The 11,341-nt window shown below is 26.7% G+C and overlaps 1 long non-coding RNA gene across 1 annotated transcript in view; it reads right to left on the reverse strand.

The window, feature by feature from the left end:
• Nucleotides 1-2,651: 2,651 nt before the first annotated feature.
• Nucleotides 2,652-11,341, reverse strand: part of LOC126305061 (uncharacterized) — a 29,045-nt gene continuing 20,355 nt past the window's right edge. Inside the window, exon 2 of the long non-coding RNA XR_007553301.1 lies at nt 2,652-3,365. This is a non-coding gene — a long non-coding RNA (uncharacterized LOC126305061). The remainder of the gene's footprint in view (nt 3,366-11,341) is intronic.

An 11,341-nucleotide genomic window follows, 5' to 3' on the forward strand; every position in this document is an offset into this window, starting at 1 on the left:
TTTAATTTATTAAATTTAACTGATATTGGCTCTGAGATGTGTACACATCGCCCGTCGCTCTCATTATTGATTATTCTATTTTATTTTAAAGTAGCTTCAATTTAGATGAGATAAGTCGTAACATAGTAGATGTACTGGAAAGTGTATCTAGGAAGAGTTTCAAGATATAACTTATTAGTAAAGTGTTTCATTTACACTGAAAATTTTTCTGTGCAAATCAGGATATCTTGATTATTTATTTTATTATATTTATTTTTTGTTTACTTATTTATTTAATATAAATAATTTTAATGTATTTTTGTCTTAGTATATTTTATAGAATTGATTTTTTAAATTATAGTTTATTGGTAATGTAAGTGTTTTATGAAATATTATTTTAAATTTTTTTAAGTAGATTTTATTTATTGTACCTTTTGTATCAGGGTTTATCAAAATTTTAGTATTTATTTTACTTGTCTCGATTTGGGTTGAATTATAAATAATTTATAGTTAATGTATCATAATTATTATTAAATTATTTATAGAAATGAGATGTTAATCGTTTCCCAAGATATCTAGTTTCTTAAGAAAAAATTTAATTTTTTAAAGTTATTTGTTTTTATTTAATTTTTTAAGTAAAAATATTAACTTATTTATTCTTTAAGGGATAAGCTTTGAAGTTAATAACCTATAATTTATTTTATAGAAATATAATAGTAAGCTTTAAACCAGCTATCTTTAAGATTACGTTTTAGTTCATTATTTTTTATTTTGATTTTATAAATATTTTAGGTTTTTTATTAAGATTATTAATTTAATTTTAAAATTTTTGTAATAATGTTAGAATTAGTATATTTATTTGTATGAAATTTTTACCTTGTGAACTTATTATAAGGAACTAGGCAAAATTGATTTCCGCCTGTTTGTCAAAAACATGTCCTCTTGTTTATATTTTGAGGTCTGGCCTGCTCACTGAGCGTAATTTTAAAGAGCCGCGGTATTTTGACCGTGCAAAGGTAGCATAATCATTAGTCTCTTAATTAGGGCTGGAATGAATGGCTTAACGAGAAATCAACTGTCTCTTAATAAATTTTTGAATTTAACTTTTGAGTCAAAAGGCTTAAATTCTTCTTTAGGACGCGAAGACCCTATAGAGCTTGACATTTTACTTTTATATAGTTTTTTGTTTGTCTTTCTGTATTTAATGATGATGTTTTGTTGGGGTGACATGAAGAATAGATAAACTCTTCATTATTATATCATTTATTTATGTTTGTTATTTTGATCCATAATTTATGATCATAAGATTAAGTTACCTTAGGGATAACAGCGTAATTGTTTTTGAGAGCTCATATCGACAAAGCAGATTGCGACCTCGATGTTGGATTAAGAAAAATTTTGGGTGCAGGAGCCCAATGATTAGGTCTGTTCGACCTTTAAATTCTTACATGATCTGAGTTCAGACCGGCGTGAGCCAGGTCGGTTTCTATCCTAAGATTGTTAATCCATATTAGTACGAAAGGACCATATGGTTAAAATATTTTTTGTTATATTGATTAATATTAATTTATTTACTATTTTGACAGATTAATGTGTTGAATTTAGAATTCATTTATGTAGATTTTTTCTACAAATAGTATTGATACTTTATGATTTATTTATATTTATTTTGAATTTTCTTTTATTGGTTATTTGTGTTTTAATTAGTGTTGCCTTTTTAACTTTATTAGAGCATAAGGTTTTAGGTTATATTCAGATTCGAAAGGGTCCAAATAAGGTAGGTTTTGTTGGAATTCCTCAGCCATTTAGAGATGCTATTAAGTTAATTTGTAAGGAGCAGCCAATTCCTATTATATCTAATTACCTACTTTATTATTTTTCCCCTGTTTTTAATTTAATGATTTCTTTAGCCGTTTGATTAATTTTTCCTTATTTAACTTATATGTGTTCTTTTTCTTATGGATTTTTATTTTTTTTATGTTGTACTAGATTAGGTGTTTATACTGTTATAATTGCTGGTTGATCTTCTAATTCAAATTATTCATTATTAGGTTCTCTTCGTTCTGTTGCTCAAACAATTTCTTATGAAGTTAGTTTAGCTTTAATTTTATTGTCTTTAATTATTTTAATTGGTAGTTTTAATATGTTTGATTTTATAAACTATCAGCTTTATTGTTGATTTATTATTATTTCTTTTCCTTTAGCTTTAGCTTGTTTTGCTTCTTGCTTAGCTGAAACTAATCGTACTCCTTTTGATTTTGCTGAAGGGGAATCTGAGTTAGTTTCAGGATTTAATATTGAGTATGGTGCGGGTGGTTTTACTTTAATTTTTTTAGCTGAATATACTAGAATTGTCTTCATAAGAATGTTATTGGCTTTAATTTTTTTGGGCGGTGATTTTTATTCTTTTATATTTTTTATTAAGCTTGCTATTATATCTTTTGTTTTTATTTGGGTTCGTGGAACATTAACACGGTTCCGTTATGATAAATTAATGTACTTAGCTTGAAAAAGTTTTTTACCTTTATCTTTGAATTTTTTTATTTTCTTTGTTGGTTTAAAGATTTTATTTATCTCATTTGTTTAGTGAAATTTTTTGAGAAAAGTTAATAGAAGAGTTAAACTTCTAATTTTATGTTTTCAAAACATATGCTTTTCCTAAGCTAATTAACTTTATTCCTTAATTAATTTATCTCATGCGTTTGCGACATGAACATTAATTAAGAAATATGTGAAGTAAATAATTGTTAAGATTTGACCTGTTATAATATAAGGTTCTTCAACAGGTCGTTTACCAATTCACGTTAGTAAGCATACAACAACTACTATAATTCAGAATAAAATTTGATTAATAGGGTAAAATTGAATGCCTCGGAATGGTGTTTTATTATAAAATGGTAAAATTATTAAGATTCTAATTGATAAAAATAATGCAATAACACCTCCTAACTTATTAGGGATAGATCGTAGAATTGCATATGCAAATAGGAAATATCATTCTGGTTGAATGTGAACTGGTGTTACTAATGGGTTGGCAGGTACAAAGTTATCTGGATCTCCTAATAGGTAAGGATTAATTAAACATAGTATAACTAATAATGATGTTATTATTACAAATGTAATAGAATCCTTAAAGGTAAAGTATGGATGGAATGGAATTTTTTCAATATCTGCATTTAGTCCAAGAGGATTATTAGATCCTGTTTGGTGAAGAAAAAATAAATGAATTGCTGCTATAGCAGCAATAATAAATGGTAATACAAAATGGAATGTGAAGAATCGATTTAATGTTGCATTATCAACAGCGAATCCTCCTCATACTCATTGGACTAAATCTGTTCCTAAGTACGGGATTGCTGATAATAAATTAGTAATTACTGTTGCACCTCAAAATGATATTTGGCCTCAGGGTAAGACATATCCTATAAATGCAGTTGCTATAACTAAAAATAAAATCACTGTACCAATTATTCAGGTATGTATATATATATAAGATCCATAGTAAATTCCCCGTCCTACATGTAAGTAAAAACAAATAAAAATATAGATGCTCCATTTGCGTGTAAGGTTCGGATAATTCAACCATTATTTACGTCTCGGCAGATGTGTACTACACTACTGAATGCTATTTCAATATTTGATGTATAATGTATAGCTAAAAATAGTCCAGTTACGATTTGAATTACCAAACATAACCCTAATAGGGATCCAAAATTTCATCAAAATGAAATATTTGTTGGGGCAGGTAAGTCAATTAAAGAGTTATTTATAATTTTAATTAAAGGATGTCTTAATCGTAAGGGTTTATTCATTAGTAATTATCTTATTTTACGAATAGGTCCCTGATTAATATTGGTGATTTTAACAACTGCTAGTAGTGCTAAAAATAAATAAATTATTATTATTATTGTAATAATGAATGTTGGTCTATTATATAATTTTTCTAAAGATATTGTTATTGCTTGATAATTGATTGAATTATCAATATTTATAGTTTCGGTGTTTTTGAAAAAGTCTATAAATATAGATATATCTAGAATAATTAATATTAATATGATAAATACTCACATTATTAATGTAATAATTATAGTGATTGATTTAGGCTGAAATATTTCGTTTGATGCAATTCTTGTAATGTAAATAAATAATACTAGTATACCACCAAGAAATGTTAAAAATAAAATATATGATAATCAATATCTTTCTATTATTGTTCCTGTTATTAATCCAACTAGGAAGGTTTGAAGGATAATAAAAAGCATTATTGATATTGGGTGTCTTAATTTAATAAAATTAATATTTATTACATTTGATAATGATATAATTATTATTTTGATCATTTCAGGGGTTAGTTTATTTAAAATACCGGTTTTGGGGACCGATGATGGAAGCTTTTCCACCTCTGAAGTTTTAAAAGTGGGGGCTGGACTTATTTCCGGTTTACAAGACCGGCGTTTTTTTTAAACTATTAAAACTAATGTTTATATTCTCTATTTTTACTTCTTTATTGATTTATTTTGCTGGTGTTTATGTTTTTTCTTCTAAACGTAAACATTTATTAATGGTTCTTTTGAGATTAGAATATATTGTTCTTTCTTTATTTATGTTAGTTATTGTTTTTCTTATTGAGTTTGATTATGATTATTTTTTTCCTGTTATTTTTTTAGTTTTTTCTGTTTGTTAGGGTGCTTTAGGTCTTTCTATTTTAGTTTCAATAATTCGTTCTCATGGTAATGATTTTTTTAATTCTTTTGGTTTATCTTTATGTTAAAGTATTTACTTATAACTATTTTTTTGATCCCTCTTTGTTTATTAAATAATTGTTGATGGTTGGTTCATTCTTTAATGTTTCTGTCGGGTTTTGTTTTTATAATTTGTGTTTATTCATATGCTGATTTGAATATAATTAGATATTATTTTGGTATTGATTATTTTTCTTTTAGTTTAATTTTACTTAGTTTTTGGATTTGTTCTTTAATAATCACTGCTAGAGGTTCAGTTTATTTAAGTTCATATCATTCTAATTTTTTTGTTTTTATGGTTTTGATTTTAATAATTATGCTTTATTGTTCATTTGCTAGATTAAGTCTTCTTTCTTTTTATATTTTTTTTGAGGCTAGATTAGTTCCTACTTTACTTTTAATTTTGGGTTGGGGTTATCAACCTGAGCGTTTGCAGGCTGGTGTTTATTTAATTTTTTATACTTTGGTTGCTAGATTACTTTTATTATTAGTTTTATTATTAGTTTTATGATTTTTCTAATACTTTATATTTTCCTTTATTGGTTGATTTTGGTTCTTATTATTTTATGTTTTATGTATTTATAATTTTGGCTTTTTTAGTTAAGATACCTATGTTTTTGGTTCATTTATGACTTCCTAAGGCTCATGTAGAGGCCCCTATTTCAGGTAGAATAATTCTTGCTGGTGTTTTATTAAAGTTAGGTGGTTATGGTATTTTTCGTGTTATAAAGGTTATTTCTTATTTGGGTTTAAAGTTTAATTATTTTTGATTGTCTTTAGGTTTATCTGGGGGTGTTATTGTAAGATTTATTTGTTTTCGTCAGGTTGATTTAAAGTCTTTAATTGCATATTCTTCTGTTGCTCATATAAGAATGGTTATTGGTGGATTGATGACTATGAATTGATGAGGTTGTGTAGGTTCTCTTTCTCTAATGGTTGGTCATGGTTTATGTTCTTCTGGTTTATTTTGTTTATCTAATATTATTTATGAACGTTTAGGTAGACGAAGATTATTAATTAACAAGGGTATAATTAATTTGATGCCAAGAATGGCTTTATGATGATTTCTTTTAAGATCATCAAATATGGCTGCTCCTCCTTCTTTAAATTTGGTAGGTGAAATTAGATTATTAAATAGAATTATATCTTGATCTTCTTTTAGATTCTTTGCTTTGATTTTTTTATCTTTTTTTAGAGCTGTTTATACTTTGTATATATATTCTTATTCTCAGCATGGGAATTATTATTCTGGTGTTTATACTTGTTCTCTTGGTTATTTTCGTGAATATCATCTTTTACTTTTACATTGATTGCCTTTAAATATTCTCTGTTTAAAGGGTGAATATTTCTTTGTTTAGTTTGCTTAAGTATTTTAATTAAAAATATTGTTTTGTGGAATCAATGATATGAAGTTTTTCGTCTTAGGCCGTGAATTTATTTTCTATTTGTTCTTTGAGTTTTTTTTCTTTGTTTATTTCGAGAACTATAATTTTTATTTTAGGTATTTATTATTTAATAATTGATTATAGAGTTTTTGTTGAGTGAGAGCTTTTCAATTTAAATGGTTCTATAGTTGTTATAACTTTAATTTTGGATTGAATATCTCTTATTTTTATATCTTTTGTTATATATATTTCTTCTTTGGTTATTTATTATAGAGAGGATTATATATCTGGTGAAAAGAATATAAATCGTTTTATTATTATTGTTTTAATATTTATTCTTTCTATAGGTTTTTTAATTATTAGTCCTAATTTAATTAGAATTTTATTAGGTTGAGATGGTTTAGGTTTAGTTTCTTATTGTTTAGTTATTTATTATCAAAATGTAAAATCTTATAGTGCTGGTATATTAACTGCACTTTCTAATCGTATTGGTGATGTTGCTATTTTAATTTCTATTGCATGAATGTTAAATTTTGGTGGTTGAAATTATATTTATTATTATGATTTTATTTCTAATTCTTTTGAAATAAAGCTCATTACTATATTAATTGTTTTAGCAGCTATAACTAAGAGAGCTCAGATTCCTTTCTCTTCATGACTTCCTGCTGCTATAGCAGCTCCTACTCCTGTTTCTGCTTTAGTTCATTCTTCTACTCTTGTTACTGCTGGTGTTTATTTATTAATTCGTTTTAGACCAATATTGGATACTTATAATTGTGGTTGATTTTTACTTTTAATTGGTTGTATAACTATATTTGTGGCTGGATTGGGCGCTAATTTTGAGTTTGATTTAAAGAAGATTATTGCTCTTTCTACTTTAAGACAACTTGGTTTAATAATAAGAATTTTGGCTATAGGTTATCCAAAGCTTGCATTTTTTCATTTATTGGCTCATGCTTTATTTAAGGCATTATTTTTTATATGTGCAGGTTCAATAATTCATAATTTGAAGGATTCTCAGGATATTCGTTTTATAGGATCAATTGTTAATTTCATACCTTTAACTTCAGTTTGTTTTAATGTTTCTAGTTTATCTTTGTGTGGAATACCTTTTTTAGCGGGATTTTATTCAAAGGATTTAATTCTTGAGATGGTTTGTTTAAGATGAATTAATTGTTTAATTTTTTTTCTTTATTTTTTTTTCTACTGGTTTAACTGCTTCTTATTCTTTTCGTTTGTTTTATTATTCAATATCTGGTGATAATAATTTTTATTCTAGATTTTCTTTTGATGATAAGGGTTATTATATTTCATTTGGAATAATTGGTCTATTGTTTGTTGCTGTTTTTGGTGGTAGTCTTTTATCTTGATTAATTTTTCCTATTCCTCATGTGATTGCTTTACCTTATTATTTAAAGTTTTTAACTATTACAGTTGTTATTTTAGGTGCTTATTTAGGTTATCTTATTTCTAATTTTGATTTTTCTCATATTTATTTTCTTTAAGTATACTTTCTTTTGTTAGATTTGCTGGTTCTATATGATTTATACCTTTTCTTTCAACTAAGTTTATTAGATATATTCCTTTAAAAATAGGTTATTATTCATCTAAGTCATTTGATTATGGTTGAGGTGAATTACTTGGTGGTCAAGGTTTATATAGATTATTTATTTATTTAATTGGTTATATTCAAGGTTGATATGATTCTAATTTCAAGATTTATCTTTTAACTTTTATTTTTTGAATATTTATTTTGGTAATATTGTTTTTCGTTTACTTAAATAGCTTATAATTAGAGCGTGACACTGAAGATGTTAAGGAAGTATTTTTACTTTTAAGTATTTATAATTATAGATATATTATTTTTACAGTGAAAATGTAATGTTTTATTTAAACTATATAAATTTTAGAAATGTTAACGGAGTTTAACCGCTAATATAAAAAGTTAGCAGCTTTCATATTGGCTTTACATTTCCTTAATTGGAACTATTATAGTTCAATTATATTATTAACAGTAATACGCCTCTTTTTGGCTTCAATTAATAAGAATAAGGGTAGTACATACCAATCTTCCAGGTCGAAACTGACTGCAATATTTCGCTTCTTATTCTATTTAAGGTTGATTGATAATATCAATACTTTTTGAATGCAACCCAAATGTTATATTTAACTACAACCCTTTATTCTGCTCATTGTAATGCTCCTTGGTTTCATTCATGGTATAGTCCTCCTAATAGAACTAGAATAAAAAATATTGTTGATACTGTTCAGATTATAATGTCTGAAGTTTTAAAAATAATTACAATTGGTAGAATTAGTGCAATTTCTACATCAAAAATTAAAAAGATTACTGCGATTAGGAAGAATCGTATTGAGAATGGTATTCGTGCTGATCTTTTTGGATCAAACCCACATTCAAATGGTGATCTTTTTTCTCGATCATTAATTAATTTTTTTGATAGTGTTGTTGCCAGGATTATAACAATTATTGGTATAATAAATCTAACGAAAACTCTTGTTGATAGAATTAGAATTGTTTTTCTTGATTTATATCAAGCTTTCTGATTGGAAGTCAAATGTACTATTTATACTAGAAAAACAATTATCTACCTCATCAATAAATAGAGATATATAAGAATAATCATACTACGTCTACGAAGTGTCAGTATCATGCTGCTGCTTCAAATCCAAAGTGATGTCTTGGTGAAAATTGATTTATTGAGTGTCGAACTAGACATGTTGATAAAAAGATTGTTCCAATAATTACGTGTAAACCATGGAATCCTGTTGCAACAAAGAATGTTGATCCATAAACTGCATCTGCAATGGTAAAAGGTGCTTCTCAATATTCATATGCTTGAAGTATTGTAAAGTATAGTCCTAATAACACTGTGAAGAATAATCCTTGTAGTGCTTGAGTATGATTAGATTCCATTAAACTATGATGTGCTCATGTTACTGTTACTCCTGATGCTAAAAGAATAGCTGTATTAAGTAATGGAATTTGTATAGGGTTAAAGGGTTGAATTCCTATTGGAGGTCATAGTATTCCTAGTTCAATTGTTGGTGCTAATCTTCTTCTAAAGAATGCTCAAAAAAAAGAAACGAAAAATAATACCTCTGATGCAATAAATAAAATTATTCCTCATCGTAATCCAATTGATACAAATCCTGTATGTAATCCTTGATATGTTCCTTCTCGTACTACATCTCGTCATCATTGAATTATAGTTAGTAGGGTAATTCCAAATCCAATTATGAATAAGTTAATATTAAATAGGTGGAATCATTTTGCTAGTCCTGATACTAGGACTATTGCTCCAATTGCTCCTGTTAATGGTCAAGGTCTATAGTCTACTAAGTGGAATGGGTGGTTTGAGTGAGTTGTTAACATAGGTTTAATATACTTCTCTAGAATATAGAGTTCTTAGAATTGAGAAAACATAGGCTTGAATTATTGCTACTGCTGATTCTAGAATTAATAGAAGTATTTGTCCAATAATTAGTAATGAGATTAAGTTTATTGCTATAGATGGTCCTGTGTTTCCTAATAAGGTTAATAATAAGTGTCCTGCAATTATATTTGCTGCCAACCGTACTGCTAATGTACCTGGTCGAATAACATTACTAATTGTTTCAATTAGTACTATAAATGATATTAATGCAGGCGGTGTACCTTGTGGTACAAGGTGTGTAAATATATGATTAGTATGGTTAATTCATCCAAATAATATAAATCTTAGCCATATAGGTAGGGTAATTGCAAATGTTAATGCTAAATGTCTTGTTCTAGTAAAAATATAAGGGAATAATCCTATGAAATTGTTAAATAATATTATAATAAAAATTGAGATGAAAATGAATGTTGTTCCATTAAATGATTTTGGTCCAAGAAGTGTTTTAAATTCATTATGTAAGGTTAAATTTAGTTTATTTCAGATAATGTTAATTCGTGATAGTTTAAGTCAAAATAGTGATGGGATTAATAATAGTCCTAGAAATGTTCTAGTTCAATTTAATGATAAATTAAAGATGTTAGTTGATGGGTCAAATGTTGAGAATAGATTTGTTATCATTTTCAATTTAAGTTTTTTATTTCAATTGTTCCTTTTTCTGCTCTTTTAATAAGGTTAGGTTTAAATGAGAAGAAGTTTATTTGATTACACAAGATTAATGTAGCTGAAAATATAATGAATAGTGAGAATCATATAAGAGGGGATATTTGAGGGATTTGGATATAATTTCCCCATCAGAAGTAGTCGTTAATTTACTATTATTTGGTTTAAGAGACCATTACTTACTTTCAGTCATCTGATGAATTTCAAGGTGTACTAATTTTTTTTAGTTACTTTAGATTGACACTCTAATGTTATTTATTTTAACTAACTCCTTAAATTATCTTAGATAATCACTTAATAAATAAATTTACTGAAGTTCTTTCAATTACAATTGGTATAAATCTGTGGTTTGCTCCACAGATTTCTGAGCATTGTCCAAAGAATAATCCAGGTCGATTTATTGTGAATGTTCCTTGATTTAACCGACCTGGCGTTGCATCAATTTTAACCCCTAATGCAGGAACTGCTCATGAGTGTAGAACATCTGATGCTCTTGTTAATACTCGTACTTCTGTATTTATTGGTAGGATTGTTCGGTTATCTACATCTAGTAGTCGGAATCCATCATTTTCTAGGTCTTGTTCTGGTGTTATATAAGTGTCAAATTCTACGTCTATGAAGTCTGAATATTCATATCTTCAATATCATTGTCGTCCAATGGTTTTAATTGTAATTATTGCATCTACTGAATCATCAAGTAAATATAATAGTCGTAATGATGGAAGGGCAATAAAAATTAATGTAATTGCTGGTAAAGCTGTTCAGATTGTTTCAATTAAATGTCCATGAAGTATATTACGGTTAGTATAGGCAATAAATAATATATAACTTAGGGCATAACCTACAATTACTGTAATTAATAATAATACGACCATAGTATGATCATGAAAGAATGATAATTGCTCCATTAATGGTGAAGCTCCATCTTGAAGAGATAAATTTGATCATGTTGCCATTAATAAATATTTTCTAATAAAAGGTCAAACCTTTATTTGTAGAGCTTAAATCTACTGCACTAAGCTGCCATATTAGAATCTAGAGATTAATGGTAATTCTGAATAACTATGTTCTGCAGGAGGGTTATTTTGTAGTCATTCTGTTGATCTTCTTATGTTAG

The sequence above is a fragment of the Schistocerca gregaria genome, unplaced genomic scaffold, assembly GCF_023897955.1.
Source record: "Schistocerca gregaria isolate iqSchGreg1 unplaced genomic scaffold, iqSchGreg1.2 ptg000240l, whole genome shotgun sequence".
NCBI classification, from domain to species: Eukaryota; Metazoa; Arthropoda; class Insecta; order Orthoptera; family Acrididae; genus Schistocerca; species Schistocerca gregaria.